The 16,921-nt window shown below is 44.7% G+C and overlaps 1 protein-coding gene across 1 annotated transcript in view; it reads right to left on the bottom strand.

The window, feature by feature from the left end:
- Positions 1-2,771: 2,771 nt before the first annotated feature.
- Positions 2,772-16,921, bottom strand: part of LOC147712516 (uncharacterized) — a 45,675-nt gene continuing 31,525 nt past the window's right edge. The window contains exons 4-5 of the mRNA XM_086923194.1: positions 11,945-12,060; positions 2,772-3,914 (exon numbers count right to left, since the gene is read on the bottom strand). The gene's annotated coding sequence lies outside the window, so the exon portion shown is untranslated. The remainder of the gene's footprint in view (positions 3,915-11,944; positions 12,061-16,921) is intronic.

Genomic DNA, 16,921 nt, shown 5'->3' on the forward strand with positions numbered 1-16,921 from the left:
TAAGTTTACTTCTGGAATTCAATAGGAACCTTTGCCAATGAGAAGAGCTGGAGAAATTGAATGAGAAGTATTGCCCCTTTGCTGTGTGCTGTCTGGGGTTGGCTGTTTCTGCCAAGGAAAGGACAAGGACTTTGCTGTGTGCTGTGTCCCCTGCTTGAGGAAGATCTCCAAGGGCTTTAAGTAGAGCTTGTATCCTGCTCTGAAGTCTAAAGAAACACAAAGACTTCACCTCTAGCTCCCCTGAACTTCCTTGCTGGGAGTTCCGACCTACCAACAGGTGCCTGTTGGTGTTCTGAGCCTGTGGAGGTTGTTTCTGCTGTTGGGAGCTGGAAAAGTAACCCAATGACGAAAAGGCGACATCCCCACCTGTTTCCGATGCATCGCTGAAGAAGCCAACGCAGTGCCCGCCCACGGCTGGAAAAATTGCTGCAAGCTGCATCGAGTGCACCGATCTACGAAGTACCAGATCACCGCACCGATTCAGACGCAGGCCCTGATGTGCGGCTGCAAGAACCAACGCATACTGGGACCGTGGCTGGAGAAATTAATGCAGCACTGTTGCATTGAGAACCGCCACATCCCCGATCCTTGCGCATCACACCAGGGCACTAAGTCTACATCAACACTGAGGCCACAGTAGAAACAGACACATGACCTCCCCTTCAGTAAGAAACCAATGCATCACCTCCCCTTCAGTAAGGAACTGATGCATCACCTCCCTTTTAGTAAAGAACCGATGCATCACCTCCCTTTCAGTAAGGAACAGACGCATCACCTCCCCTGCGTGGCAGTGAGGAACCAATGCATCCCCTCCCCTGTAGTGAGGAACCGACGCATCACCTTCCCAGCAGCTGTTTTTGCTTATGATTTTGACGCATCCAAGGTATTTAGTGTTGAAAGTGTTGCATCTATAGTTTGCTGTGGACAGAACTGTTTCTACCTTTCAAAAGTCATATTTGGATTACCGTATTGTGGATTTTTGTCGTTTTGGTCTTGTTTGGTTTAGATAAAGATTGCGTATTTTTCTGAACTGGTGTGGTGTCCATTTAGTGTTCTCACTGTCTTACTGTGTGTAAGCACAAATGCTTTATTTACACACTACCTCCAAGATAAGCCTGTCTGCTCCTGTCAAACTACCAAGAAGGTGAGCAGGGGCTATTTTAGAAGTTTATTCCTCTTACCCGACTAGGAAGAAAGGTCCCTATTCGGACAACATGGCAACATTTGCCAACTGGAGAACCCCCATTTCTAACAATTTTCATTTCACTCAAAGTTATGCTGTTGGAGGTACAAGGCCTATGTACTGTAATGGCCGGAGTGCAAATGCCTGTATGATATCATATATGGAATAATAAATTACTTTTAATTACATTTGAGGTTAAAGAATATTTTGATGTTTACATTTTCAGTGTTTTACTGTATCCTCACTGATCTGTTTATAATACATACAGGGAATTGTGCCCCCTGGGATTTTCTGGTCTTTTTCAGGTTGAAAACAGCAGGGACACAAGCGGACTTAAAATCCCCAATTGTAATGACGCTTAAGACTACTTTGCTCTGCTGTTTTTTTAACATAACGTTATCCCTAGTGAATTGCTAAAAGCTAGCAACTACCAACCTTTTCACACAAAAGACTAAAATGCACTTTACACCATCTGAGACCTTTAAAGGGGATCCACAATATAGAAATGACATACTAGTGTATTTTTAAAAGATATAGGACACACCACACTTTGCACATTTTTACTAGCAAGCTATTGAAAGATTATAAGAAATCACGTTTAAATCTATATCCAGGAGCTGGAAACGTTATTTTGCCAAAGCAAAAAAGTACCAAGCCCTTGGAGAGGAAGTAACTTAGGAGCTGGTGGCAATTCCCGCAATGGCTGCAGGTAAGGGGAGGCAACCGTACCCAAAACTCGATGGCCTGCCCTGTGCGGACAGCACCGCCCCTTGCCCAAAGGCTGGACCACCAAGATTCCCCAGATGGTCAGCAGGCAAGAAAAACAAAAAAAGGTGCTCGCAAGTGAGGTCAACGAGAAATCATCACTGAAGGCCTGCCTTCGAAACTTTAGCTATAACCTCTGCCAGACAAACAGAGGAGTGACCAGTAGTAAGTGAAGAATGTATCCTCTTCCTTTCGGCTAATGGGTAATGTAAACTTCACAGTGCACCAGGAGAGTGTACTTGGATGTTCCGCTGAGCGTAAGTACAAGAGCAGCCCCCCAACTACGCGCTATCAGTGTTACTTTGTGAACACATGCTCAAAAAACAACTATTTGTTCCTAAAGTGGAAAACAAAATATAGTCTCAACTTTTAAAGCAGTGTTGCAAATATTTAGATACTAGCTGCAGTAAACGCACCAGCCATTACCCAATGTCCGCCCCCTCTCTCCTCAATACAGAATGTGTCAGTATGGAGTTGTTGATTGAGAGCATGTCAACAATCTCTATGTGAGGGGGCTACCAGATTCCTATTCTTTGACAACAGGGCTAACAGTGCGGTTGAACAGTCTGTTAAGTAGTTGTGCTCGCAAATAGCCTGATAAGGAGACCATATGGTCTGTGACTAGAATTAAAGCCAGGCTTACTCAAAGACCATATTTATTGGGCAGACGTGAGGCCACGGAATATTTCAGGAGCTAGTGTGAAGTAGGATGATTATCTACCCTCTTGCAAACATTATAGACATGTGATTGTGAGTTGCCCTTTCTCCAACTGCCACAGAAGTACAAGACTGCATTCCAACAGCAGAAACATGCCCACAATGATGATCTTAACAGCAAATATTTATTTCTTGCACATCAGTCCCCAACAGATCACTGTAGGACACATCTTCCATGGAGTCAAATTTTTCCTAATTACAAAATTTATTTATGTGGCCTGTGCCTTAAGGTTTTCGGGGTATACAGTAATAGTGAAAAAAGGTTAAAGCACAGGGAGGAGTTCAGCAGGCTAGATGATCCCAGGAATGCTTATGTTCCTCTAATCTTAGTCTTTCCATTTAGCGGAGGATGTTTATATGGAATTTCTGTGCCAGCTAAGCCCACTGGATGAATGGATGTTGCTGCGGATGTTCTCTTTTGCATGTTGCTTCCTCTTGATGTGCTACAACAGAGCAGTAGACTCCAAGGCCATGTAATCTGAGCACATTTGCAAGGGGAATATATGTTTGTAGACCTGGCTGGCTGGTGCTGGGAGAGATCACTAGATACACTTGGATGAGGAAGAAAGGATGATTTTTTTTTCCCAGGCTTGTGGAAGCACTGATGTGCTTGTGCCCAATCAGTCTGTATTTGGAGGCGGCTTTGAGATGGGTTGGTTACATCTAGTATGCCATTTCTGTTTTTTTGCTGCCACAATTTGGTGAGTGCCGGTGGATTATTCGGTGGTCAAAATTTGAATGTGGCATGTGAAGACTGCTGATGCAGTCTCCGGTTGAGTTCATCGAGAAGGGGGTTTTAGACTTTCACTGATTCGCTTTTTTTATTCTATTGTGCAGCAGTATTAGAGTGAAGGTTATTTTCATAGCGGCACACCTGGTCACTGCAAATCAAACTGACTCAGGAAAAGGTACTGAGGATGAGGAGCCTGACTGAATGCGGGATCTTTTGTATATGAATAACAGCAATTGTGCAGACTGATTATGCCATCAAGAGTCTGAAGAAGGTGATCCATTTTTTCCAAGAGTTATCAGAGGCATTCCATCTGCTACAACACAGCGAGGTGGACAGTAGGGTGGATTACTCTACTGATGTCGTATGCATCAATGATCACTATACACAAGTCATACAGAGGTACTGTGGAGTATCTAGACATAGCACCCGTCAGTCTTCCACTATGTAATTCGGAGTGTGCCCTTTGCGTCCCGTACATACTCTCTCTCGGACCATCAGGAGAATCCATTCATGAGTCTGTCAGAATGAAAACAAAAGTAACAGCGAGGCTGTTAAACCACAATGAAAGCTTTACGCAGCACCACAAAGCAAGTCAAAGAAGGAAAACGTTGCCAGTTCCTTTTTTTAAAAAAAAACAGATTTGATTAAGCAGGTCTTCCACAACTCTGTACATTTCAGATTATACAATGGAGCCTTACAAGTATATCAAATTTACAATACAAGGACATGGTATTAGCTGTAGACACTCATATTTCTTCACATTGAAAGACGTTTAATTCTCAGTATACCATTAAATCTTTATGTCTTCCGAAACTTCTGTTCTAGTAAACACAGTTAGGGCCCGATTCACAGAATGAACTTAAGACTCAATCCTAAACTTACTACTATTTTGGTATTCAGAGAATGCACTTACTAATTTTGGCATTCACAGAATGAACTTGCTACTTTCGGTATTCACAGAAAGAACTTACAACTTTCAGTATTCACAGAATAGACTTACGACTACTAACTTTACGTCCGCTCCCGAGCCGGATATTCCGCTTCCGGGCCTGAATTTACAGTACTGCGGCGGATTTTGCGATTCCGGCCTGCAATTTCCAGCTCTGCGTCGGAATTTCCGATTCCAGGCCGGAAAATACAAATTATGGCAGTTGATCATGTTAGCCAAGGGTAAACACCTGCCCAAGTGCCTCCCACCACCCACCATGGATCAGCTGACACACTGCAGCCAATCCTAGCCCTGCAGCATGTATAAATGCAGAGCAGACACACACAAACCTTTCAACATGTCACTGAATGTGTTTCTTGCACTGCCCCTTGCCATGCGGAAAAACTTCTTGAGGAGGAGAGCAGAGAGGATCTTCAGACAGAGGATCAACCTATTTGCATTGTCTAGCCAAGATGTAAGGGCCAGGTACCGTTTCCCTCCAGAAGTCATCTTGGATATGGTATGTGAGTAGGAGCTTGACTCTGTGACCTGCTGTTCACATGCAATACCAGCATATCTCAAGATCCTTTCTGCTCTCCATTTCTTTGCCACTGGGTCTTTCCAAAGGGTCTCCAGTGACCATGTGGGCATTTCCCAGGCGAGCCAGTCGCGGTGCCTGCATCAGGTACTGAGATGCATCACTGCTAGAGCCCACAACCACATACAAATGCCACATACACTGCCCATGAAACAAAGGGCAGCAAGAGATTTCTATCTCCTTGCACAATTCCCATGTGTGCTGGGTGCAATTGATTGCACCCATGTGGCCCTTCAACCACCCCGCCACATTGCACACATCTTCTGCAACAGACACAGATGATATTCCATCAATGTGCAAGCTGTCTGTGATGCCAGTGGGAGGTTCATCAATGTGCATGCAGTGTTCCCAGGCAGTACCGATTATAGCTTCATATTCCGCATGTCACCTCTTGCCCGGCGGATGGCTGCTGGAGAATTTGGCATCATGTGGCTACTGGGTAAGTACCAAGCACTAAAAATTAGTGCTATGTGTCATTGAAATGTCTGAATGCCCCCCAAGATTAACCAATGTACAATAAGATTCATGGCCCAACAGACACTGCATGTACTAACGTATAGATCATGTCCTGTGTAAGTCAAAGAGGGAAATGTAAACAACTGCCCTTTCTTCCCTCCTCAGGCGACGCTGGGTATGCACTCTCCCCACGTCTCCTCACCCCTTACAAGCGTGCAAACACTACCTCAGCGTAGGTACAATAGGGCACACATACAGACTCGAGCCATCATAGAGCGCACTTTTGGTCTGTTGAAGTCGCGATTCAGATGTCTCGACCGCACAGGGGGTGTGCTGCTGAACTCCCCAGAAGTCGTATGCAAGTTCACATTAGCCTGTTGTGTTTTGCACAACATTGCTTTAACGCATGGCTTACCCATACCTCTGGAACCTCGGCTAGCTTGGACACCTCTTGCGTCACCATTTACAATGTGGCGCACCATGGCGCAAGAATAGACAGACACGTGACGCATCTGCTGCCGTAAAGGTGACGCATTGCTGGAGTTCCAGCAAGGCTTGGGGTGACCCTATGCCTAACATGATGCGTCAATCCTTATGCCTGCTTCAAGCAGGCACAGGGTTTTGACGCAGCATGGCCATAAAAGTAACTTATTAAAATCTTGTAGATTTCTATCAGCCACTTTTAGGAGGCGTTCCTGCTCTGGTACGCCCCCGCCCCTCTGCCGGAGCGCCCACATGTGGCGCAGGGCTTTACGACGGGACACATCGCCCAGACGCGTCACGTTGTAAATACCCCGCAGCATGGCACTGGCCTAGCGCCGCAGCTGCGTCACTGCGGTGGCGCAAATGTGGCGTACGGGGTTTGAAAATCTGCCCCCATGTGTCTGCTCCACCTCAATGTTACGTAAGATCACACAACTCTGATAATGAGCACTCAATATGAACTAAATGTACCATAATGCAAAGTAGGAGAAAATGAAACTGGGGTTTGATGTGGTCAGCCCCCCCTTGTCCGTGCAGAAATGTCATTGAATGGTCTGTTCCCCCTTTCGTTACATATTCATGATTTTCACCTGCACTGTAATTTCAGTTTTTTCTACAACAGAACAGCAGGATGGCAGTGAATTTGATTACTGAATGTGATGCATCAGGATGAAAACAAAATGGCTGCCAGCTACTTCCTGTGATGTATTTCCTGTCTCCCACTTCCTGTATAAAATTTCCTGTATGAAAATATGTGTTCCGGGTCATTTTCGGAGGTTACGGCCCAAAAACGTAATTTACGGTTTTCGAGCGTAATGCGGATGTGCGGACCCTACGCTCCAGAACCGGAAACTACGTTTTCGGGCCGTAATCTTCGAAAATAACCCGGAACACATCATTTTTATACAGGCAATGTTATACAGGAAATAGATCACAGGAATTCGTTGGCAGCCATTTTGTGTTCATTCTGAGTCATCCTCTATCACTGATCAGATCCTCAGACATCCTGCTTCTCTCATTACACTTATTTCCCCCAAAATGGCAGAGGAGTATGAAGAGAGAGCACCCCTTTTCACAGAAAGGGAATTGGACATCTTGGTAGAGGGAGTGGTGGACAAATTTCCTCTGCTATATGTGGACCCTGTGTACCAGCTGAGCACTGCAGCCCGGGCCAGGCTATGGGCCAACATCAGTGAGCGCTGCAGTACAGTGGGAGTCAACACCAGGAGTGCTAGGGCATGCCACAAGCGCCGGGAAGACCTAAAGCGCTGGTCCAGCCACAAGGCTACGGAGCTGGAAGGCCTGTCTTCCCAGCACCTTGAGCATCGTCCTCGCCTCTCCCCACTGTACATGAGGGTCCTGCGAGCAGCTTGGCCAACCCTCCATACTTAGCTGGAGGAGCATGAGCAGCAGAGATCTGCTAAGTGCATCATATGAAATATGTGTCTGGGAGTAGGATGTGAGTGAAACAGTGCTGTACCATTGTGTATCCCATGCCTCCATTCACGAATTCCATGTCCATGCAGCAGTCACCAAGATTAAAAAGACACACTGTGGCATATGGACTGTACAGGGCAGAGTGCATTTTGGGAGTTGTAGTTTCTTCATAACAAATGGGTAAATGAGCCAAACTTGTGCATTCATATTGAAGTCTGCTCTGCCAGCACCACTACCATTGAACCAAGGAAATAATTTTTTTTAAGTTCAAAAGAAAAGTTTATTAAGCAAAAAAGCAGGTATCAATGGGTAATAAAAGAAAAAGGGGAAGGTAACAAAAGAAAGGGAAAAAGAAACTAAAGCAATCATAAAAATAAAGCATTGTTATCAATTACATAGGTAAATCATGAGTAAAAGAGCAAAACATGGGTAACATATTGGTTATACATATGAGCAAGATAAAATACATGCATGTCAAATGGTAACAAAGAAAAAGGAATGGAAGGGTACTCAAGGAGGTTTGAAAAACCTCTTGTTGGATAGGCCGTGGACAATGCGAACGGGTAGCACATCTATCCAGATATAATACAATAGGGAGCCATAATTCTGCTCTTTTCGGAGCCAACTGGACAGGGAAGACAAAAGTAGTATCCAGTCTATGGTTACGACAAACATTATACCACCATGCTTTAAAGGAGCTATTGGATGAATTCTTCCAGTTAATGGTAATCTGCTGAAAAGCAACAGCCAACAATAGGTCAACAACACGCACATCAAGATGAGAGCCCTCCCAACAAGGTGAAAGGCTTCCCAAAAAGATGTTAACATGAGAAAAAGGAATGCACGTCTGGAAAATTACATTAATTTGAACCCACACCTGTATCCAAAAGTCGTGAGCAGATTGACATAGAAACAGCATATGAAATAACGTAGCATTTGGGGAGGAACAAGACCAGCATATGTCTGGAGTAGCAGTAAATCGCTTATGGAGGGTAAAAGGTGTGTGGAGTAACCTGTTGTAGATAAAGAACATGGATTGCATTAGAGTTGCCGCTCAAGACGACTTAAAAACCTTAATCCATAACCTGTCCCACAAAGATGAAGGCCACGTTGCAGCAAAGTCATGTTCCCACTGCTCCTCCACCTTAGACTTAGGCCTAAGAAACTCACTTGCATGAAGATGCTTGTAGATGCTAGAAGCCTTAGAGGTAGTACAAAGGAGGGAGTGTAATCGTGCAACAGGAGTGAGGAGGGTGGATGTCTTCTGTGTCTGCACAAGTCGTGTGTATGTAGCCATCACCGTTGTCTTGAGCAGGGAGTATTTGGAAGCAAAGGATGCAGGCAAAGCATAGGTCAATCGGAGATTTTGGAAGGGCAGGAAAGTAGAGTGTGAAAATAGTTGCGAGATCCAAATCAATCCCCTCTGCCTCCAGGATTTCCAGTAAAAGGGCTTGTCGTGGATTAAAAGATGTACGTTGTGCCGTATGGGGGAAGAGAGGAAGTCCACAATAGTGGTGGGGGAGCAGGAGAGTGGGACAGGAGAAGTTTAGTGGTAAATCTGTGAATTGGCGTGGAAATTGAAGAGGGCTTACGGGAAAAAGAGATATATTCAGCAAAAGAAAAGGGGGAAAGGAAAAGGTGCTCAACCTTAGCTCATAAAGGACATGGAGCTGTGGAATCCTGCAACCAGAAGGATGCTTGCCGTGACAAGAAAGCCTTTTGATAAGCTGGAAAATCTGGGAAATTGACCCCACCTTCTGATGCCGGACGAATTAGTCTAGCAATGGACATCCTAGGTTTCTTGTTGTTCCAAAGGAAGGCAGACAAAATTGAATTTGGCGGGAATGGGCACAGGGATATTGGAAATTGTGTAGAGAATTATGGGGGTCAACATCATCTTGATAGTGTTGAGGCGTCCCCACCAAGATAAGTAGAGGGGATGCCACCTAGTGGTGAGATCCAAAATTTTCTGGATACATTTATTCAAGCAGAGGGAAACAGTATCCGAGATGGAGGGAGTAATATGTAAACCAAGATACTTGATGTGCGTAGAGCTCCACGTGAAATTGGAAGCATCAAAGTCTGGCTTGAAAGTGAACTTTGTCAGGGGTAATATTTCGCATTTATCGTTGTTGAGTGTATACCCCGAGATCAGGGAATAGTCACGCACTTCCTCCAAAAACGCAGGAATGGAGGTTTGGGGTTGGAGATGAAAAGCAGGATATCATCCGCGTAGGCAGCAAGCTTAATATGAGAGTTAGTAGCTTGAAAACCGTGGATGTTGGGGTTCTGACAGAGTTTGAACCAAAAAGGTTCTAAGGCCAAGTTGAAGAGAAAGGGGGAGAGGGGACAACCTTGACGAACACCTCTACCAAGATCGAAAAAGGGAGAAACCTGACCGTTCGCACAGACTGCAGCGCGTGGATGTGAGTACAATAGGGAAATCAAGGAATTAAAATTTGGGCCGAAGCCACACCATTTGAGGGTATGAAAAAGGTAGGACCATTCAACACTGTCGAAAGTCTTCTCCGCATCTAAGGCGATTGCAGCAAGAGAATGTTGCAAACGCGGGGATTTTGTCAAAATATTAAACAATAATCTGGTGTTATCAGTAATGAATCGGCCCTTCACAAAACCGGACTGTTCCTCACCCAAAAGATCGGGAAGCAATAGATTCAGCCGTGCTGCCAATGATTTAGCAAACATTTTGTAGTCAATATTTACTGCAGAAATAGGCAGATAGTTCTTACAGTGCTTGGCATCTTTCCCCTCCTTGGGTATCAAACAGATATGAGCATAAGAAAAGGTCCCCGAGGAACCTCCTAGGACGGTAAACGAACTTAGGAGAGAGTAAAGTTTAGGAATGAGCAACTTTGAAAAGTGGAGGTAAAACTCAACGGTAAAACCATCCGGTCCAGGGCCTTTGTTTAATTTAAGGTGTTGAAGCGCGGCAAGTAGTTCCCTCTGAGAGATATCGGATTCCAAGGTGGATAAATCGAGAGGGAAGTGGGCGGGTTTCTGAATGGTAGAGAAGAAATGTGTGAGTAAGTAGGGAGAGGGTTGGGTTTCAGAGGAATATAAAGTCTTGTAGAAGAGGGAGAACTCAGTTAAAATGTCAGTATCAGTGTGCTTGAGAACAGAGTTATTATCATAAATAGCTTCAATGTTTAGCTTATTATGCATAATCTTCAAATAGTTAGCAAGAAGTTTCCCAGCCGAATTTCTACCACCATAAAACTTAGCACTAGACTTCAATAGGTACAGTGACGCATCCTCTGTGGATTTCTTATTAAACTGCATTTTAGCAGCCACAAGAGCAATGAGAGAAGCCGGAGAATGAGAGGTAAAGTAGGCGTGTTCCAGTCTCTATGTCACAAAGAATATCTTGTGTGAGTACGCTTGCAGCTTTACGCTTTCTTGCCACAAAGCGGATAATAAAATCCTGTGCTGCTAGTTTGAAAGCATCCCAGACAGTATGCGTTGGGATAGAGGGAGTATCATTAAGCAAGAAAAAATCATCAAAAAAAGCGATAAAGGAAGAAGTAAATTTAGGATCTAAAAGAAGGGCATTGTTTAAACGCCACCTCTTAGGTCCATCAGACTTGGAAATTACCTCAACGTTGATTAGGACATGGGCATTGTCAGAGAATAAAATCGGGCCAATTTCAGCAGCAGTAAGAGTTTGAGTAAGGTTGTGGGAAACAAAAATGTAGTCGATCCGCGACAGAGCGGTGGGAGGGAGAATAAAAAGTGAACTCTTTCAGGGCTGGTTTACAAAGCCGCCAGGTATCAACAAGTTTATGCTGGGAGATAGCCTGGGTAAAGAGCTTGTGAGATTTGTTAGGAATGTAATGGACCGCAGAGTTCCTATCTACAAAGAGGTCCAAGGGATGATTACAGTCACTAGCAAGGATGAAATAGTCATCCATAAATCGTGTGATATGACGGGAAAAGTCAGACCAAAAAAGAGGCTCACCAACAGTAGGAGCGTAAACATTGAGGAAAGAGACTGGAACACCTCTAAGAGACAATTTGACATATGCCCATCTTCCATTAGTGTCTGACTCCTGGGAGAGAATAGACAAGGGGAGAGACTTACGGCACAAAATAGCCACACCATTGCGTTTACCATCTCCTTGCGAATAAAAAACCTCACCCACCCAACCCCTTTTAAGTTTGACAGATTCCGTATCAGACAGGTGAGTTTCCTGCAAGAAAGCCACATCTACATTCAGCTTAGCCAAGTGAGATAAAATTCGCTGACGCTTGATTGGAGAGTTAATGCCCTTAACATTCCATGAGATTATATTCAACGACATTCCATATAAAATAAACCATAGTAAATACATTGGAAGAAATGGAAAAAAGAACCCATGAGACAAAGTATGAATACAAGAAGAAAGTAATCTGCTGAACTGAGGAAGAAGATAAGAAACAGAAACGGGTATGAACAGAAGGGTGATAAGGGAGAGCAGGAAAGAGATAAGAAGATGAATAGAGGACAGTGGAGTAAAAGGAGTAACAGCATAGGGAAGAGCAAATTCTAAAGATACATAAAAATCATCTTAAAGTAAATAGGGGGGAGGGAAGGGAAAACAAGGTACAAAAGGGAGGCATAAAGGAGGAAACAAAAAAGGATCATACCTGCAAAAGGAAAATACGAGAAGAGACGGTGGAGGGATGGAACCACAAGGGTAAGGCGACACACCAAGGTCGACCAGGCGGGGAACCGAGGGATATCGTCAAACGTGAAGGGAATACTGTATGGATGAAAAAAGGTGAACAAAGGGTTACAACACAAAGAGAAATCGGACCGGTATCACAAACAACAATGAATAACCACACAACGTAGAGAGGATAAAAACCAACATAATGAAACTTCTTAACCACATGCGTGCAGTGGTAATTTTTGCTCTGTGCGGCTTTTTTCTAAAAGCCGCGTTACATGACGAGCTCAGCTCGTCATCCGCACACGACCACCGTGGCTGATGACGAGCTGAGCTCGTCATCAGCAGCGAAGGGGTTAAAGAACAAAGAAGGCAAGCTGCAACAGCGAAGCGGAGAGACCGCTCAAATATCAAAGCGAACAAAATGCAGTGACAATAAGAGAGTCAACACAGCCACTGGTCAACCAGGGGCAGAGGAAGAAGATCCAGATGAGTCCATGGCAGAGGTCTTACGCGCATTGATGAAACTCCGAAGGCGTACAGGATCTTCATAGGTGGTAGTCTTGTTGTTGTAGGTGACCTTGAACAAACACGGATGGTACAAGCCGTATCTCGCTCCCATCTCACGAAGGTCTGCCTTCAGGCTCAGGAAATCCTTGCGGCGGTTGGCAGTAGCTTTTGCATAATTCTGAGCAAAACACAGGGAAGAACCAGACCATGTCAGTGTTGGAGAGGATTTGGCAGCCGACAAAACGTTCAGGAGATCAGTATACTCCAGAAAATAGAGAATGACACCTCTGGTCTTCTGTGAGGGGGAGAGCGAAGAAGATGGTCGTCCCAATCGATGTGCACCCTGGATGTTAAGGGTCGTGCCCTCTGGTAGTCGCAATAGCTTGGGAAGAGCTTGGGAAGGAAACATTTAAAGAAGGCAAGAGAGTCCGAGCCCTCAAGCCCCTCTGCCAGACCATAAATGCTGAGATTATTCTTCCTATTTCTGTTTTTTAACTCCTACACCTGTCGCTGAAGAGCAGACACTTGAGAGTTCAAATGGGATACTGCGTAGCAAGTTCCTTGGAGGGACTCAGAGTGTTCGACGGAGGCCACCCTAGTTTCCATCTTAACCAGTTGTCCGTGAGATACTGGAGTTTGACGTTGGTTTCTTTCATAAAAGGGCGCAGGGATCCGATTTCCTCCAAAAAAGGACAAAATGACCTGATTTCGTCCAGTAGCAGTTCCATAGAAACAGGCAAAGGGTGTTTAAGAGGCGAGGGGGGATCTTTCTTCAGTCTTTTGGAATTAGCTTTCCCCAGTAGGGGTTGGGCGGGTTCCATGTTGGTGTCTAAGCCGGAAGAGGTAAGGGAATCTTCCAATTTAGAGAAGGCAGAGAAGACTCTAGAGTTCTTGACAATAGCAGACTTAGTCGTGTGAGGCAAGTGTGACATGGATTTAAGCCTTCCCAGAAAGAGGGTGCTCAAGTTAACGTGAAAGGGCAGTGTACACGAGAGCTCACAATAACAGAGGAAGCTGTAAAATCACTTGTTTAAGGCGCTGTGCATTGACCGCAGACAGGCGGCTCCACACCCAGTGAAGACCAATCCAAGGTAAATACCGCAGCAAAAGCACACTGATATATCAGAGAACGGAGTAGTAAATCACCCAGTCCTCAGTGGGACCATATCCAGTGCTGAACAGCAATAAGTGAAGATACATGACAAAGGTAGACTTTGTAGGGCGGGCAAGTGAGACATGGATTTGAGTCTGCCCATATGGTAGGTATTGGGTTTTTAAAAGCGGTGAGCGGGCATATTAGGTAAGGCATCCACCAGGAAGCAGAGCATAGAGCAGGTAGAGAACAAAGTCTACAAATAATCGTGTGGGAACCATTTGAAGACAAAAAACATATGTGCAGGTACGTCGAGAAGAGCTTGAAGGGCCGTAGCTGGTTAAACTTTGAAGCCTGTAGGCAAAGAAGACAATGGTTGAATGTACATGCCGAGCTGTGCAAGTCATAAAGAGGCCACTGGAGTTAGCGAGGAAGAGGGTATGCAGGCCGCTGAAAATATACAAGATAAGGAGCATGGGACATCATTGGTATCACTTATAAACAATATAGAGATAATTCAGAAGCTGCAGCAAAACATAGATGCGACAGTGCGCCAAAAACCACATTGGAATAAACAAGGTCAACAGCAGGTGAAAAACTACATGTCCAACAATAGGTGCCTTCAAGCACTACCTCCTTCCAGTAGAACATTCACCAGTTCCTCAGAGAAGGCATGGATCAAAGGCACTTGATATGAGCAAAATGGTGGTTGTGTCAATGCTAAGGCGACAAGCAATCTGCCGCAAAGACATAGCAGGTGGGCAACGCAGTGAATATAGCACTATAGTGAAGGAGAAGCCTTTTATGAAGCACCACCAAGTCAGGCCCATAACAGGTGACAATTATGCAGCACAATCTCGTCCCCGCATACAAAAAAGAAAGAAAAAAAAAAAAAACACGGCGCGCCACCTCGCACAAAATGGCGGCCGCGAACTAAGAATAAAGCTCCTCAAGCTCACTGTGTGAAATACCGTGTCATTGGGAGATTAGGAGGGCTCTCAGACGCCATTCAGTCATCATAGGCGAAGTGCGGATCACAACAGCCGCCGGACTTGGGATGTGAGGCAGAGCGCTCGCACCTCAGCAAATGCAGCGCGGTGCGTCAGCCGATAGAAGAAGATGGCGACCGCATTCACTTCAGACGCCTAGCCGCATATTATGGCCAAGAACTGCGTCTCCAAGCAAAGCAGGGCAGCCTCAAGCGTCGCGGAGCAGTGCAGAGATGTTCTGACGACGGGACAAAGCCTCCATGCAGGAAACAGCATTGTGTGTGCAGTGAATTCCCCGGAGCCGCCGCAGAGCCTCACTCAAGCGCCGCCATCACCCACGGGCGCCAAGCCACGCCCCCGAACCAAAGAAATCATAACTAATGAGTGCATTGGATGAGCAATGGTACATACACTGTCCAGTGCGAGCATGGCAGGCTAAAGGGCATTGGATGCTGTGACTTGCATTGCAGTTGTAGAGTTTGGGTTCCAATTGAGACAGATCATCATGTGCCATGAATTCAAGACAGACTTTGAGATCCCTGCATCACTCTTAAGTGTTCCTAAATTTGCAAGGTGTGTGGATTTTAATAAAATATCTACTTATCCATGAGGCAGGTTGCTTCATAAATCTACTTATCTTGTAACAAAATCCACTTGTCCCTTTGGTGCTATGTAGTGTGGCGACAAATTATGGCAGCAATCTCAATATATAAGAGCTCTGATAAAACCTTTCCGATTAGGACAGGGCTCATACCATAGTAGTGTTTGAATACTTGCAATACCCTTATGTTGCCACATTTCCACAGATTTACATACCTCTGAAGATAGGGTTAGAATGCCCTTTTGAGTCTGCGCAAACCTACTAACTTGCATGTTTTAAGGGTGTTCAACAACTCTTCTCTAATCTTTTACCATACTGAGAAATGTTGGAAATGTACTCCTGACAATGGCAGATGTAAACCTTCTTCCAGAGTTAGGGAAAAAAGTGGTTGGAGGTAAAGTGAACTTGCAAACGCTCAGATTTTCACATGAGCAAATCTAAACATGCATATTTGCTCATGCTAAAATGCAGTTCACAAATATTTTCTAGGAGTACTATTTCTTGTCCTACTTCTTTAAATTCTTGGAAATTAATTAAAGCCGTATAGCTGCACTTAATGTAAGGGCATATACCATGGGTGCACTTTTGAGACTTTCTATAATAATTGGGCCCCTAATTTGGTCTGGCGTTGACCGTGACATTTTACGTTTATTAAAATTCTCTCTCTCTCTCTCTCTGTATTGGCTGGCTTCACTGTGAGCGACAGCATTCTGCTCCTTCACAAGGAGTATATCTGCACACTAAGTAGTTTTTTTAAGTGGCAGTAACTACTGCGGCAGTATGTTCTTTTTGAGACCACAAACAATGTTTGCTTTTGCCAATGTTTGTTATAATGGGGAGGGCCCCACACCAATAAGGTTTTAGAAAAACCTTGCCTAAACAAGTCACGCATTGACAAAACTCAAAAGCTGACCACCAATTTCAGACCTATGGCCTTTGCTAATGCCTGTTTATTTTTGTTTCCCATAATCTTATAGAAACTTGTTACACTGATTTTCCATTATGAATATTTTTGGGAAATACTAGCATGCATCAACACATGTTATTAAATGATGCTGCAAAGAAATAGTACCAGAAAATTTACAGTAGTTTAGAGCAATGTTTTTTTTTCATGTTTATTTTTTTTATCAACGTGATTTTGAATGCAAAGAATCACCAATCTTGCTTTCAAGCTTCTGCAAATATTTGCATCAAATCAGAGTGCATTCAGGGAGCCTTATACATGCCCTCATATTGCTAAACTTTGAAAACGTGTGTTCACATTTTTATAATGGAACCACTGTCAGTAGTGCAGTCACAGCCTATAATATTTCTACATTTCAACATTGCGTTCACCCTAATAATAAAGGCTTTCAATTAATGAACCCTAAATACAAGTTTAAGCAGCATTAACCCCTTCATTGCGGGCGTAATTCCCCCAGGGCGCGGGGCGAGGGGGGTTTGCAGCGCTCGTGACAAGCTCAGCTCGTCATGAGTCACAGAGGAGCTGGCCAAGTCACAACTCCGCCCACTGATTAATTCGCCTGCACAGGCGGGGAATCAATCGCTCGTGGGCGGACCGCAGCAGTTATGATGAGCCCAGCTCGTCATGAGCACAGCTCTACTGTGACTCATGACAAGCTCGTCATGAGCATGGACGAGGTGAACATATGAACACAAATATTACCTTAACTGCAGACAGTGCTCTTCCCTGATCTATAATGTGGTACTGCAAACTGCCAGCCAAAGGGTTTGTGCTGCAGAGGGTTGGGCCTACTTGTC

The sequence above is a fragment of the Lissotriton vulgaris genome, chromosome 5, assembly GCF_964263255.1.
Source record: "Lissotriton vulgaris chromosome 5, aLisVul1.2, whole genome shotgun sequence".
Taxonomy (NCBI): Eukaryota; Metazoa; Chordata; class Amphibia; order Caudata; family Salamandridae; genus Lissotriton; species Lissotriton vulgaris.